General features: G+C 59.4%; 1 protein-coding gene across 15 annotated transcripts in view; it reads right to left on the bottom strand.

The window, feature by feature from the left end:
- COPS9 (COP9 signalosome subunit 9) overlaps nucleotides 1–15,972 on the bottom strand; it is a 394,021-nt gene that overhangs the window by 246,309 nt on the left and 131,740 nt on the right. The window contains exon 1 of one of the 15 annotated variants that reach the window (XM_050751510.1): nucleotides 12,862–12,865. The exons of 12 other annotated variants lie outside the window; for them this stretch is intronic. The gene's annotated coding sequence lies outside the window, so the exon portion shown is untranslated. Of the gene's footprint in view, nucleotides 1–1,156; nucleotides 1,162–11,971; nucleotides 11,976–12,861; nucleotides 12,866–15,972 lie in introns of those variants that run through there. 2 more of the 15 variants (XM_050751520.1, XM_050751523.1) reach the window with 2 other exon arrangements.

Genomic DNA, 15,972 nt, shown 5'->3' with positions numbered 1-15,972 from the left:
GCTGTCCCCAGGCAGGTGGAGGTGGCCTCACCAGGAAACAGCACCCGAAGGGCCAGGTGTCCCCGGGTGGGGTCAGGCTGCCTGTGGGCCATGGGCAGCTGCGCTGCAGAGGCCTCAGTATGGCTGGACAGGCCACTCAGGAACAAGGGTCCTTTGGTCCAGAGGCTCAGCGCCCCCACCTCCCTGGAGCCCTGTCAGAGAGCCCAGGCCCTGTTGCTTCCGTAGAAAGGGAGGGAGCTGGAAAATCAGGCCCCTGGTTGACAGACGGAAAGACAAGGCCCAGAGCTGGGGTGCCCCTGACCTGGAGCTGCCTAGTCCTGCAGGACCTGGTCGCCCCTGCACTCTCCTAGCCGTGCCTGACATGAGCGAGTGAGCAGCAGTGGGGCCTTGGGCTGGGGGCCTCCAGGCCCGCACTCTGTATCTGCCCCCTCTGGGGCCTAAGTCTCTGTTCTGGGGGTCTGTGACCTCAGGCTGGAAAAGGCGTTGTGTCCTGAGGTCCGGAGGGAGCTGAGGCAGAAGTGGTACTGAATCCCTCTCTCTGGGGAGGACCTGGTCCCGCAGAGGGCTGTGCGTGAGCTGCTGGCCCAGGGAAGCCCCAAACGCCTACCCTAGCTGGGCCGGCCTCCTGTGGCGGACAAGGGAGGAAAGCGCCCACGGGCTACAGAAACACCGACTGTGCGAAGGCTTCACTGGGAGGGTGAAATGAACCTCCCTCCACTGTCCAGGACAATCCTGAGCATCTGGGGGAACTTCTAGAAGTTTCCATCTGATGGCAGCCCTCCCAGGGAACGCCGAGGTGGCCTCCAGTTCTCTGTCTGTGACCCTCATCTGGTCAGAGGTCACATGGCCAGGTCGGTCACATGTCCAAACCCCCACAGCACCGTCTACAGGTTAGAAATTGCCACACAGAAAACCAAAGATGTCTAACATTTGGTCACACAGCTGTGCAGCCAAGTGTCAGAAGCAGATGTCCTGTAAACAGGACAGGTTTTATCCTGATGTTCAGTGGTGGATGTTTTAACAGATCTGAACTGCAGTGCCTGGAACTCACCGAGGGCGGGATCCCAGTTCTCCTTGGCTGGGGAGTCCAGTCACTGAGGCCACTGGGCAGCCCTGGCCAAGGCAGCTGTGCCGGAGGGGGAACATCAGAGAGTACCCCCCCCCTCCAGTCTGCACCGGATGTGGGGACAGGCATTGAGACTTCCAGAGTTTCCAGTTCATTCTAGAATCCACACTGAACAACCACGCAGGGGGCTGCTGAGCCAGGGAGTCTCCCCTTTCCCCACAGACAGCTGAGGTCTGCGGCCTCGGGGACTGAGCGGAAGCTCCAGCTCAGGTCTCAGGGTCTTCTGACCCCAGCTCCACTTCCTCAGTACTGCTGTCTGGGAGTGGCCTGGACAGCTCATTCACGGGAGGGTGTCTTCCAGCCCCACAGGCCATCGCATGGGAGGGGAGCCTGTGAAACTCAGTGGTACAGGAACTAGGGGGCAGGCATAGGGAGACTGGCAGGGGACACTAGAGCCAGGCCCCAGGGACAAGGATGACCAGCCACATGGCAACCTGGACACAGAATCCCACAGGGAACAGGAGCTGTGCACGGGCCGGGCTCAGGCACCAGTGGTGAGGGGCAGCACCAGCATCTGCCTCTCTCTTGCCGGGAACACGAGGGCTCCTCTGTGCCCTCCCTGCTGGGCCAGCCCCTCCTGTCTGTGGCCAAATGCTCCCGCCCAACTGCACAGCCATCCACGCCTGCGTCGCTGGACCCCGCGGCTCCCCAGCGGTCCCAACCTGGGCCAAGCCCCTTTCTGTGTCCCAGGGGCCCTGTGGCCGAGGCGGCCACCTCTTCCTTACGCAGGTGTCACACCACGGCATTGGACCTTGAAGTTCCACACCAAGGTCCACACCATTGGACCTTGAGGTTCCAATGAAAGGCCCTGGGCCCGTCCATCCCCCGGGGAGCCTGCATCCCCTCCAACTGGGATTCCAGCCTGGGGGTGGGGGGGTCACAGCTCACCAGCAGACAGTCCAGCACTGCAGGTAGCACAGCAGCTCTCGATGCGACCGGCTCCTCTGGGTTTCCGTCAAGCCCCAGAGCCTTCGCCCCACGCACGGCAGAGACAAGGCCGGCGGAGACAGACGTGATAACACAGGGTTGTTCTAAACAGGGGCCTGGACATACTCTGCAAGCAGGGTCGGGCCACCTTAGCCGCCTGACAGGGGAGGAACCACCGCCAAGGCAGGTTTGGGGTCAGACTGGGGAGGAGTCTGGATTTCCTCCTGAAGCAACAGAGGCCATGGAAGTTTCCTGATGGAGTCTGAGACCAGAGAGGACGAAAGGATGGGGGTCGGAGATCTCACTGACATTCCCTGACACTGGACGCAGGCACCCCCAGGATGGCCAGCCCAGGGCCTGGGGCCTTGGATGTACCCCCTCTGCCCCCAGGACTGAGGACTCCTGTCCTCCACCCTGCCCCAGAGGAATGTGCTGGGGACCTCACTCTGCTGGTGGCGGAAGCCTCTTCCTGGGCCCGAGGCAGGTGCCTCCAACCGATACAAAGAAGGGTAGGGCCTGCCTCCAGGTGCTGGGATGTCACCTGCCCAGCCCTATAGCCCAGAGCCTCACAAGCCCAGGGGAGACGAGGGTGTGTGAGTCGCAGCCCCAAAGCCTGGACCGTCTCAGGGCAGGCGGGACCTCTGAGTTCTGCGGCCCACCCTGGACTCTCCTGGACGCCCCTCCTGGAGGCAGAGGCTGCCCCAGGAATGAGCACCCCCGGGGTCCAGCACTAGGTGGGGGATGGGAGGCAAAGGTGCTCAGGCCGGGCCCCTCTCGGCTCCAGGCCGCCCCCGCAGCCACCCCCTGGCCTGAGGTGCCCTCTGAAGGAGAACTGAACTTCCGCAGTTTGCCTGGAATTTACTGGGACCCAGACACATGGAGCCATGAGCACACAGAGGTGGCCAGATTTCATTCAGAAGCCGGGTTTCCACCTCACCTGTTCTGTCTTCTCTACAGGTGTCTCCTACCAGGTGAGCAAGGAAGGGGAGGGGCTAAGATCGTCCACCCCTCCCCTCCCTCTCTCCCCACTGTCCACCGTCAGTGCCAGGGCGAGGCCGGCGCAGTCTCCAGGCCCATCAGGGCACACGCTGGTCATGACTGGTCCCAGCCCTGGCTGGGCTCCGCGCCTGCACCCTGCACCCTGCCGCCTGACCGCCATGTGGGCTCTGACCTCCTACAGCACCTCCTATCTGGGCAGGGGCCTAGGCTGCACCCATCAGTGAGGGCAGCTGGGGTCCTGCCTGGGGTCATTGGCAGCAGCTGGCACGTGACCCTTGGCTGACCCAAGGCAGAGCGCGAGGACAGCTACGGGAAGGGCTTGATGGGGGTGCGGCCCCGTCCTGCCTCCACGATAGATAATGGCCCCGCAGACCCTACGAAGTGTTCAGCCCTCCTTGCCAGGGTCAGGGTGGTGCAGGCGAGGGGCAGGCATGGTCTCGGACAGACCACAGACAGACCCAGACAGACGGGCAGCAAGGCTGAGGCAGCGGCAGGCCCAGGAAGTCGTCCCCCGTGGAAAGTGGCCCACCCCTGCCACCACAGCGATGACCCCAGCTGCCTCCATCCAAACTCAGGGTCCTCGCCCCTCGCAGGTCCTCACCAGGCCCTGCCTCGTCTGGAACGCAGGGGCCAGACAGGCCCAGATGCCCCTCCCACCCCAAAACACACTGCCTTTGTTTTCAGTTCTTCAAAGAGAGCACAGGAAATGCCCCAGGCGCTCCCCTCCCTGGCCGGCCCCTCACATCTTGAACCACTTGGAGGAGTCCAGCCCTCTTCATCCACAGTTCGCTCCCTGAAGCCCCGGCTCCAGCCAAGGCTTCCCAAGGAAGCCTCTAAAAACAGGGCATGTCAGGTGGATACGGACCGGTCTTTGGCTCTGTCCCCAGAGCCACTTCGAAATGAGGCCTTGGAGCTGGGAGGGAGCAGCAACCCGTGATGTCCTCCCCATGGGTTGCTGCCCCGAGTATGGGACCTGCCCAGGCCCTGGAGGCCATGAGGGAGCCCTTCCCTGTCACCTGGTCACTGGGGGCGAGTGTGTGGCTTGCGTGTGTGTGTGCATGCACAGGCCGGCACATATGGGCATGGGTTTATCCACATATACGTTCATGTGTACACACACACCTTGGCACATGCACACCTTGACATACGTACACACACACAGATTCATGCACACACATAGACTCATGCACACACATAGACTTGTACACACACAGACTCGTGCACACGCTGTCTCACAAGAAGGTGTCATGAATGCAGGGAAAGCCCCGGGTCATGCTGCAGTGACCCCGGCCGGTGGATGGCAGACGGGGCTGTGAAGTTGTGCTTGGCTGCTCAAAGGCCGCGGCCTAAGCTCCAGGCCTCCCACAGCCTGTAGAGGGGAGGACAGATGTCCACTGCTGCCCCGAAGATCCCTACTTCCCTCAGGCAGGACACCAAGCTCTGGGTCGCCTCTGGGGCTTGGGGCTTGTCTTTCAACCCTGGCCTCACGTGGGTGGGCAGAGAAAGGTCCCACAGGAGCCCACTCCCCTCTCCCTGGCCGTCCCCCACCACACCAGGCACAGAGGTTGTCTGCCTCCAGGAGGGCATCCCCTGGGCCCACCCCGTCTCTCCCAAGCACAACTTCCACCATGCTTCTTCCCGCGTCACAGGTCCTCACGGGCCACAGGCTGGACACCCTCATCTTGGCATTCGGAACCCTCCCACTGTCCTGCAGAGACCCTGACTCGGAGGCCTCAATGTGGGACATGCTGGTATCCAGCACACGGGCTTCGACCCTCAGTGGCCAGCACCAGGCCCCTGCACCACACCTTGGCAGCTGCGTGACTGCTTGCGGGCAGCGTGTGGCATTCACTCCATGGTGCAACGCCCCCGGCACGCACAGGGCTCACGGGGAGTGGAATCAAGTGTGTGGTCAGTGGTGGTGCAAATGGATGGCTGTCAGGTTCGGCTGGCTCAGGGAGCGGTAGCTGCAGCCCTGTCACTGTGAGCCCAGGGAGCCGCCCCGGCCTACCTTCACCCTGCCACTACCCTGCAATCCTGTGCGTCAGCACCCATGCTCACGAACATGGAGAAGAACCCCCGGATGCTCACTCATGCTTCCCAGTGTGAACAGCTGATTCGGTCACGTCTGGGGCACGTCGGGGCCGAAAGTCACACTCTGAACAGGAAGGAAGGCACATTCGCTCCCCAGCTGCCAAGCACCACAGAGCGGGGAGGTGGGGATGGGCTTAAAACATGGGAATCCTCACAGTGGCGGAGGCCGCCTGTCTGAAACCCAGGTGTGGGCAGGGCTCCTCCCAAGGCTGCAGGGGAAGGTCCTTCCTGCCTCTTTCCTTCTGGTGGCGGCCAGGCACCCCTGACTTGTGTGCCTCCCTCCCATCTACCTTTGTCTTCACAGGGCCCTCTCCAGGGGCACTGGCCTGGTAACCCAGGGCAAGCTGATCCGGAAAGCCTTCAACTGATAGCTGCAGAGCCCTCTCCAATACGGCCCATTCACAGGTTCCAGGTGCAAAACCTTCTCTAATACAACCCCATTCACAGGTTCCAGGTGCAGAGCCCTCTCCAATACGGCCCCATTCACAGGTTCCAGGTGCAGAGCCCTCTCCAATACGGCCCCATTCACAGGTTCCAGGTGCAGAGCCTTGTCCAATACGGCCCATTCACAGGTTCCAGGTGCAGAGCCCTCTCCAATACGGCCCATTCACAGGTTCCAGGTGCAGAGCCCTCTCCAATACGGCCCATTCACAGGTTCCAGGTGAAAAACCCTCTCCAATACGGCCCCATTCACAGGTTCCAGGTGCAAAGCCCTCTCCAATACAGCCCCATTCACAGGTTCCAGGTGCAAAACCCTCTCCAATATGGCCCCATTCACAGGGTCCAGGTGCAGAGCCCTCTCCAATACGGCCCCATTCACAGGTTCCAGGTGAAAAACCCTCTCCAATACGGCCCATTCACAGGTTCCAGGTGCAAAACCCTCTCCAATACGGCCCCATTCACAGGGTCCAGGTGCAGAGCCCTCTCCAATACGGCCCATTCACAGGTTCCAGGTGCAAAGCCCTCTCCAATACAGCCCCATTCACAGGTTCCAGGTGAAAAACCCTCTCCAATACGGCCCCATTCACAGGTTCCAGGTGCAGAGCCCTCTCCAATACGGCCCCATTCACAGGGTCCAGGTGCAGAGCCCTCTCCAATACGGCCCATTCACAGGTTCCAGGTGCAAAGCCCTCTCCAATACAGCCCCATTCACAGGTTCCAGGTGAAAAACCCTCTCCAATACGGCCCCATTCACAGGTTCCAGGTGCAGAGCCCTCTCCAATACGGCCCCATTCACAGGGTCCAGGTGCAGAGCCTTGTCCAATACGGCCCATTCACAGGGTCCAGGTGCAGAGCCTTGTCCAATACGGCCCATTCACAGGGTCCAGGTGCAGAGCCTTGTCCAATACGGCCCCATTCACAGGGTCCAGGTGCAGAGCCTTGTCCAATACGGCCCCATTCACAGGGTCCAGGTGCAGAGCCTTGTCCAATACGGCCCCATTTACAGGTTCCAGGTGCAGAGCCCTCTCCAATACGGCCCCATTCACAGGGTCCAGGTGCAGAGCCCTCTCCAATACGGCCCATTCACAGGTTCCAGGTGCAAAGCCCTCTCCAATACGGCCCCATTCACAGGTTCCAGGTGCAGAGCCCTCTCCAATACGGTCCCATTCACAGGGTCCAGGTGCAGAGCCCTCTCCAATACGGCCCCATTCATAGGTTCCAGGTGCAAAACCCTCTCCAATACGGCCCCATTCACAGGTTCCAGGTGCAGAGCCCTCTCCAATACGGCTCCATTCACAGGTTCCAGGTGCAGAGCCCTCTCCAATACAGTCCCATTCACAGGGTCCAGGTGCAGAGCCCTCTCCAATACGGCCCCATTCATAGGTTCCAGGTGCAGAGCCCTCTCCAATACGGCCCCATTCACAGGTTCCAGGCGGATGTGTCTTTTTAGCGTTGGGGAGGTGGCATGTTTCACCCAGTGCTGGTGGCTGGACATAGATAATAGGGATGACAGCCTCTGTGAGCCATTACCAGCCCCACCTACTGCAGCCCTAGCCCCTGGAAAGTCCTGCCATGCTGGCAACTGAGTCACCCTTTCCCGATGGTTTTGTGCCACGGTGATGGCCAGCTCTCCTGCCAGCGGGCAAGGACGGTCCTCACTGGCCCCTGAGGAGCCCCGAGCACTGGGCAGGCTGCAGGAGGAGCCAGGCCAGTGCAGCCACTCTCAGATCTGGGTACCAGGCTGCCCCACTGCCTCTGTTAGCAATACCTGATCGCTTTGCTAGGTAAAGATGTTATTCCACTTGATAAGGAAGACCAGAATCCAGAGAGGTGAGGAGATTTGCCCAAGGTCACACAGCAGCAGTGCGGGAGTCAGACTTAAGCAGCTGCTCCCAAGTCCTGCTCTTGTAACCACTACCCTTGAAGGATCTGTTGTAAAGAAAATCCAAACTGGGTTTGTATGATCTGTGAAGCCACCACTGCCCACCCCCAGGACCCTCAGCTGCTGGGCTCACCGTACTTTCTGGGAACGTTCTCCACCTGCCTGAGGTCATGGACCTGCCAGGGGCAGCGGGCTTCAGTAGCCATCCATGGAGGTCTGGCCCAACCCTGCCATTCAGGACAACTCTGAGGGCCAGCCCAGCTGCAGCCCTCCCCACAGATGGGCAGGGCCACGGCTGGACAGGGGTCAGCTCAAGGCCTCCCCTCAGGGGCTGCTGCCAATAGCACCTCTATGAACCTCAGCCCATGTCTTCCCCAGAGTCCGTTCCAAGAACCTCAAGCCCAGTCAAGCTCATCACGACGTTATTTAAACTCGTAAAAGGAGAGGAACAAGTTAAAACTCATCCCTAGGAAAAGCTTAGTAAATGGTGGCGCATCCACCCAGGGGGGCCTCTGCAGGTCTGCACCTCTTCAGGTGTGTGCAGAGACTGTCAGGGTGTGCGTGGAATCCAGTCAGGCGCGTGTGAAGACTTCGGCTCTGCACGGAGCCTGCTCAGGTGTGTATCAGCCTATCCAGGTGTGCACGGAGCCTGTTCAGGTGTGTATCAGCCTATCCAGGTGTGCACGGAGCCTGCTCAGGTGTATCAGCCTCTTCAGGTGTGCACGGAGCCTGTTCAGGTGTGTATCAGCCTCTCCAGGTGTGCATGGAGCCTGCTCAGGTGTATCAGCCTATCCAGGTGTGCATGGAGCCTGTTCAGGTGTGTATCAGCCTATCCAGGTGTGCACGGAGCCTGCTCAGGTGTATCAGCCTCTCCAGGTGTGCATGGAGCCTGTTCAGGTATGTATCAGCCTATCCAGGTGTGCATGGAGCCTGTTCAGGTGTGTGTCAGCCTATCCAGGTGTGCACGGAGCCTGCTCAGGTGTGTATCAGCCTATCCAGGTGTGCATGGATCCTGTTCACATCAGTGCAGAGTCCTTCCAGATGTGTGTAAAGACTCTCCAGATGTGCATGGAGCCTGCTCAGGTGTGCATGGAGCCTACCCGGTCAGTCCAGAGTCCCTCCAGATGTGTATACTCTGCAGGTGTGCATGGAGCCTGTCCAGGTGTGCATGGAGCCTATTCAGGTCAGTCCAGAGTCCCTCCAGATGTGTGTAAAGACTTCAGGTGTGCGTGGAGCCTGTCCAGGTGAGCATGGAGCCTGTCTAGGTGAGCATAGAGCCTATTGAAGTGTGCACAGCCTGTCTAGTCTGCGTGGAGGCTGGGGCTTGATGGAAGAGCAGGTTTCCCAACTCTACACACCAATTGCAGCTGAATAAAAGTGCTTCATCAGGGTAAGGGATAGCAGTAAATTCCCTGAAGATGCTAACCATGCTTGTGTTCAGCTAGTTTTCTCTTCTCTCTTTCCAGATGTTTTGTAACCAAATTTGCATTACTTTTAGAATAAACATAAGTATAGAAATACAAAGTGAAGACTGAAGGCCGGAAGGGCACCAGCAGGGGCCCCATGTATCCGCTAGGCCCTAAGGATGAGTCAGGCCCGGCACCACCTGGTGCCCAGCGGGAGCCCACACCCACCCTCCTAACCAGAGCAGGACCAGCTCTCTTGACATCACAATGCAGGCGCAAGACACCGGCTCCAGCAGGCAGGCCAAGGCCAGGGCACTGCCCACTCCGTCCCACAGGTGGGCTCCCTGGGAGGCCCAAGGAGGCCTCAGGCAGGTAGGCCAGTGCAGCATTGTCCAGACACCCTGCCTCATGGCGTGCTCCTGGCAGACCCTCTAGGCCAGACCACTCTTTTTTTTTTTTTTAACCAAACCCTAGGTGACTCGGGACTACCCCTCCAGGATCCCTGCACTGCCCAGGGGCCTGTGAGCTCTGGCACAGTCCAGGGGCTATGAGCTGGAACAGGGATGTTACCAACCACTTCCTACAGATGAGGACAGCGAAGTTCAAAGAGGGTTGGCAACTTGACCAAGGACCACAGCCAGAAGGACAAGCCAGGATCTAGAATCTAGCCCAGGTCTGAGGGCTCCAGACCCCACTTTTGGCCTGCTGCCACCAGGTGTGTGGGACACAGCAGGAGTCAGGGTTCCAGCACCGTGGAGCCTGCCTGCCAGGGTGAGGCCCTGCCTTAGGCTTGCAGAAGCTGAATAGGACGTGGCAGAAATAAGTGCAGATAATCTTCAGGCCCAGAAAATACAGCAGGTAGGAGGGTCCTCCTGGCTGTGGTCCTTGGTCAAGTCACCAACCCTCTTTGAACTTCACTGTCCTGGGCCCGTAGTGTCCCCACCAGAGATACCCTAGCCCTGAACACAGGATGGTGACAAGCACCTAGTGACAGGTGCGGTTCCAGTGCCTTGGGAGGCGCTGCCGAAATGCTCTCTGACCCTCGTCGTCATCCAAGGACTCATATCTAACTGCACCAGGGGGACAAGTGGTCATGCCTCATCACCAGCTCCTTCCCTTCTTCTGATTCTAAAGAAAATACAGGAAATTCAGAAAATACAGAAAAGCAAAAATTACAGAGAAAAATATTAAAAGCCTGCAGAAATCACTGCCAACAAAATTTGAAATAGCTGTCATGTTTCTAACTCAAAACAAGGTTGGATGGTTTTTCCCACAGCTGGCCACCAGTGCGTCTTCCCTTACAGACCGCGGGACCTCGCTGACGCCAGTGGCCATCCCTCCTGCTGACCTCTGAGAGCCTGGAGAGCCGCGCCACCGGCCACCGTCTTTCCCACGGGCTGCGAGCGCTGCTCCCACGGGCAGGGCCTCTGCTTTCTGCTGATGGTGTTTTCTGAAATGCAGATGTTTGTAAATTTGCAGGCTTTTCAATGGAGCGTCTTTGTCTCCTTGGCTTCTTCCTTCACTTGGTTACTTTTATGCGGCCCTTTAGAAGTTTTCCAGAAGTTTAAAATGCCGTATTTCACAAGTGACTGCTAAGACACATGTGAAAATGGTAAGACCCAAAGGCAGAAGGAGGCACAGACACAGGAAGCATCCACTCCTCCCTCCCTGGGCTGCTGGGGCCAGGTGGCCGGAGCCCAGTGTGGCTGGCCCGACAGGCTGCGCTTGGCCTAAGCAGAAATGGAGACCCTCTGGGACAGCACAGGAGACCCCTTATTTTCTCCCTCTGAGCAAGGTCGTCCACCAGGCCATGGGGTAGCCAGCGGGTGCCAAGGTGTGGGGTGCCCCACTTGGTCTTTTCACATCCACTCAGAGTGCATACCCCCAAAACTCTGAGCGTGTGGGGCTGGTGGGGGCATTGAGGGTGTGCTGCCTTCCCAGGTCCCCCCAAAAGCAAATGCTGGGTTCCCCAGGAGCCACATGGCTTTATGAGACCCCTCCCCAGGAGGTGACCTCAGCCGGGGGAGCCGATGCCTGGGTGACGCCCTAGCTGGGCAGCCACACCAGTGACTGGTGGGTGTCAGGGTGTGAAGCCCCAGGCCCAGCCGCGTCCAGGATGCAGACACCTGGGAAGGGAGAGGGCAGGGGTCCCAGGAAGCTTCCGGGCAGCTGCTCCCAGCCCTGCCTCTCTCTGCCCACACTGCTGCCCTCACCCCAGGGTATGGACCCCAGCATGTCCCCAACAGGCCTCCACCCCAGAGGTGTTTCTAGACCCTGACGTAAGACATATATCTTACCTTAGAATTAACCATAGTTTTATTTCTGCATTTAACTTTCTAATCCACTTGGGCTATTATCTGAAGCTGGAATTACCCCTCCCGTCCATTTGTCTGTGTTTCTGGAGCTAACGGTGGTTCCGGAAGTCACTTTCCCAGGCCCCTGGCCCTGAGGGGGCTGAGAAGGCTGTCCTCCTTGCCCCCTGCCCTGCACCCCGCTGGGCAGGGATCCCGTCCTCTTGACCTCTTGTCCATCTTTCCAGGCAGCCAGGCCCAGACTGGTCCTGCCCTGAGGGGAGGGCAGGGGACGGGAGCAGACAGCTTCCTCCAGCCCACCCTGGAGGCCAGCAGTGGGGGTGCCCTCCCAGCTTCCCTAGCCTCTCAGGGGTGCGTTTTGTAACTGGGAGGGTCGATAAGGAGAAAAGATGGGCTGGGAACTCACCAAGTGCTGGCTCCATCCTGCCAAGGGCCCTGCCCAGCGCACACCAGGGACCCACCAGCCCACAGTGAGGGCCACCCTGCCGTGACCGCAGCACCCCGTCTTTTCATAGGAATGTATCCGGAGAACAGCCTCAGTCCCTAGAAGCCTGTTCTGGAAGGTAAGGGGTAATCAGGGCAGACTGGACACAGGACTCGGATGCTTCACAGCCGCCTGTGGGAGGTGCAGGGCAGGTGCAGGACAGGGAAGGGCGGGGCTGGGCAGCCTCTCTTTTAGCACTGCCCAAATTTGGGAATCTTGACTAGACGCCTACCCTGGTGACCTGCCCTCTCTAAAACTGCACCTGTCCGAGTTGAGCCCACCACTTTGAGGCGCAGCCTTCCCCTCTACAAACCAGCCCTGGGCAGTGCTGCCACCAGGACAGCAGGGCTTGCGGGGCTGGAGAGAGGAGGGAGCACAGGAAAGGGCCAGGGGTTCTGTCCCAGCCACAGGCCGGGCCGGCAGGGCTCCAGACCAGGAGTCGGAGATCCCTGCCCCGAGCCCCTGCCCATGATTTTTCATGTATGACTTGTTTTTTCAGCCTCACTTTTTCCATCAGAAGATTAGGGGCCAGGTGGGGAGGGTCCCAGAGATCGAAGGGGAGAAGGAACAGGGAGAGAAGGGGTCTGGGCTCTGGGATGGGCAGGTGCAGGGTCTCTGCAGCTGCTGCACCTGCCTCACTGCCCTCAGGGACCCACAGCTGAGGAGGTGGGGCGGTCGGTGCCTGTCCAGACAAGGCCTGTGCAGCCAGGGTGGAGGATGGCGCATCAAAGGGGACAGGCTGCAGCATGAGGCTGCTTCTCTGCAGCACGTGCCCTCTGGGAGGTACGGAGCCCAGCCCCAGAGCGGAGGGCGGTCCCTGGAGCTGGGAGCCACCCTCCACGAGCGCCACCACCACCACAACTCCCAAGGCCTGCATGAGCCCAGAGGAGGCACACAGACCGCTCGGGGCTCTGGGGAGGGCCCAGCAGGCTGTCTGCTGGGATGAGGAATGCAGCCTCGGGGCGTTTGGCTGGGTGTGTTTATGAACTGGCATCCAGGCGCACATCAGATGAGCGTGCGGGTGTCTGCAGGGAGGCGCCGGGGAGGGACCATGAGTGCACGTTGTGTGTGGACGTGGGTCCTAGCCCTGACCGTGCATAGGCACGCACACAGTCACATGGACAGCCACAGGTCAGGCCATTTGCTGGGGAGAGGGAAGCTCCGAAGGGTTTCTGTGACCCCATCCATTGCCCCCCAGTCTGTAGATAAGGATGTGGGTCGGGGCTGGGGGTAGATGAGTCCCTTGGTGTTCATCCCACTGCCCAGAGCAGGGCCATCGCCTGGGAGTCAAGAAAAGACACCCTGACTCACCCCGGAAAGGTCAGGAAGCTGATTCTATCCCCTAGAGCCTCAGAGGAGCAGCCGTGGGACACCTGCTCGGTGGGACTTCGGCCCCTCAAAGCTGCAAGGGAATCAACGTGTGCTGTTCTAAGCCACTGGTTTGGGGGTCACTTATTACAGCAGCCCTAGGAAACTTGAATAGTGGCCGACTACGAACCTCTGTGCCCACAGAGCAGTGGCCAGGAACGCCTGTGCCCACGGAGCGGAGGGTCTAAGAACCCCTGTGCCCACGGAGTGGGGGGCTGGGAACCCCTGTGCCTACAGAGTGGGGGGCTTGGAACCCTGTGCCCACAGAGCATAGGGGAATTGGAACCCTGTGCCCACAGAGCATAGGGGAATTGGAACCCTGTGCCCACAGAGCATAGGGGAATTGGAACCCTGTGCCATGGAGCGGGGGGGAATTGGAACCCTGTGCCCATGGAGCAGGAGGAGGCAGGGGGTCATTTCTCAGAGGAAGGCAGCAGCAACCCTGCCACCAGCAGCCACAGCCCCCTGCATCTCACAGCCTCAGGGACGGCGAGGCACAGCCTGTAGCACAGAGATTGGAACCTCCGACTGATCCCAAAGGTGCCCTCAGTGTCTGTCTCTCTGTGCCCATCTTCCTCCCGAGGCAGTTCTGGGCCCAGGCATTTAATCAGAGCCCAGGACGGGGGTGAAAACTTCCCTCAGAGGAGCCCAACACTTGAGGTGGAGCCTCCAATCAGCAAAAAGCAGACGCCTCCCCACACCGGGGACCCCCACGAGAAGGGGAGGAAGCCCAGGGCCTGGGAGAAGAAGGAGCCCTTCAGAGACAAGGCCCTTCCTCTCCCAGCGCTCCTCACTCCAAGTCCAGGTGGGAGGCACGCCCTGCTCCCCAGACAGTGTCCACCCCGCCCAGCAGAGCCCTGACCTGGGCTCTCCAGGCCCCTGCCAGGAGGCTCACCCACCTTCAAGTCTAAGCCTTGTGTCCCCCTGAGTCCAGCCACCTGTCTGTCTCACAGTGCAGAGGACTCAGGAGAGAACTGCTGCTGGGGCTCCACCCTGAGGAGCGGTGCACAGCCCCTGCCTGTCCCTGTGCCCCAGGATTCCTGCATCCCACGCCCAGAACAGGGCACACCCCTCCCCGCAGGCTGAGCTCCCCACTCTGGGTTCTGATTCCCAGCAGGAGACCCCTTTCCTCTGTTGCAGTTACCTCTCTGCCCCTGCCTCCACCTGCCCCTGCCCCCAGCTCAGGGACCCTGCCCTGCACCAGCTGGGCCCTGGCAACTGGCCCCTCTGAGGCCTATCTGCCCTGGCCTTTGGTCCTTCCTGACTCATTCTCACTGTGTCTTTACTGGGCTGGGAAGGGATATAGACGGTGCCTGTCGCAGCAGAGGTCCTCGATCCTCCCCTGCCCCACCCCTTCCAGATTCCAGAGGACTCAGGGGAGCCCCTCCTCATAGCCAAGGCCCCTGGCTGGATCCAAGCTGCAGCCACACCCCCAACCCCAGACAGCCTCCCCAAGAACACGGACCCCAGACCCCTCAGACTCCGCATTCCCCACCAATGCCTGAGTCAGCAGAGGCCTGCCCTCAACCAAAGCCCCAGCAAATCCCCTCAGTGTGGCACCCAAAAGCCCACTCGAGCCCACCTTCACCACTCCTTCCCACCACCCATTGCTGTGGGGGCCCCACAGCCTTGCTGCCACCGGCTCCCTCTGCTCAGTCCATCCTCACCTGGTCCCCGGGGCCATCCATTGTCTGGAGGGCTCGAGATCCCAGCCCCCACCATCCCCTCCTGCCCTCGCTCCCAGGAAAGGCCCCCAGTGTCTGGTCCCATTGGGAGGACGTGAGCCCTGTAAGTGTGCTCTTAGGATCGTGCCTGCTTCTTGGACTCAGGTGCACGGTGGCCATGGATGGGTGGGGGAGACCCCAGGGAGAGCTTGGTGAGAGCTGGGGGGATGTGGGGCTGTGGAATCGTGTGGACCACTGTGGACTTCAGAGCCCGGCCTGGCAGGAGGCCCCGCAGAGGGTGAGTGGGAACCAGACGCTCGGGCCGCTGGCTGGGAGGGGCCATGGTGGGTGCCTGAGATGAAACTGTGCAGGAAGATTCACCGTTTTGTCATTTCCTTTGCTTAGTTATAAAAGTCTTTCCAAAATGAGCAGCCTCAGAAGCATGACTCTTCCTGGGCATTTAGGAGCCTCGCGTTGAATGGAAGTGGTTTCATAGGGCCCCATTTTCAAAGAAGATTAAAATTAAAGTTTGAAAGCAATTTCCAAAACGCACAAAGTTAAAGAAACTCTGAGCAAGGTGTCGGAGATGTGGAAAATAATTCAACCCCATCAAAGGCTTTTAAAAAGTCGAGAAACGAGTCACAAACTGTTGTGTTAATCCCTGCTGCGATCTTTCCTACGAAACGGCTCTTTCCCATCAGATCGTCCGTTTTATTTCCTGAATAAGGAAACCAAAGTCAAAACTGGCTGCTCATCATTGCTCTGTTTGCTGTGCTGGCCTCACAATATCCTGTTGTCCTGAGCACTTCCGTGAACTTCTGGGAGGTACACGTCCTTTCTGTCAAAAGTAAAAATGTGCAGACATTTGACCCTGCAATTCTGAATCTCACTTCTGAAGACTGACTCTCAGGAAATCATTGTGCAAACGCATACGTGCCAGGAACATCTGTTAAATAGCAAAAAGCTAACTAGAAGGCCCTCAGCACCCGGCTGGGTGGGTGAATAAATGACCTGCTCTCATGGTGGATGACTTCACGGCATTGCGGAGAGCTGCCCACGTAGTTTCAGAAGCCGCCAGCGACCTCAGGTGTGCTCCACGAAGCAGCAGTTTCCGGCCCTGGGTGAGGTCCCAGCGGCACCACCATGGAACTCTGGCAAAGTCTGGAGATGAGATGGTTCTGAGAGTCTCTACTGCAGGGGAAGCTACCAGTATCCGTGGGTGGAAGATGGGGTTGCCAAAGACCCTGCAATACACGGGACACCCCCACA

Source organism: Macaca thibetana, chromosome 12 (genome assembly GCF_024542745.1).
Source record: "Macaca thibetana thibetana isolate TM-01 chromosome 12, ASM2454274v1, whole genome shotgun sequence".
Lineage (NCBI taxonomy): Eukaryota > Metazoa > Chordata > Mammalia > Primates > Cercopithecidae > Macaca > Macaca thibetana.
The sequence above is the reverse complement of the archived record's forward strand: the minus strand, read 5'-3'. Positions and strand labels throughout refer to the sequence as shown.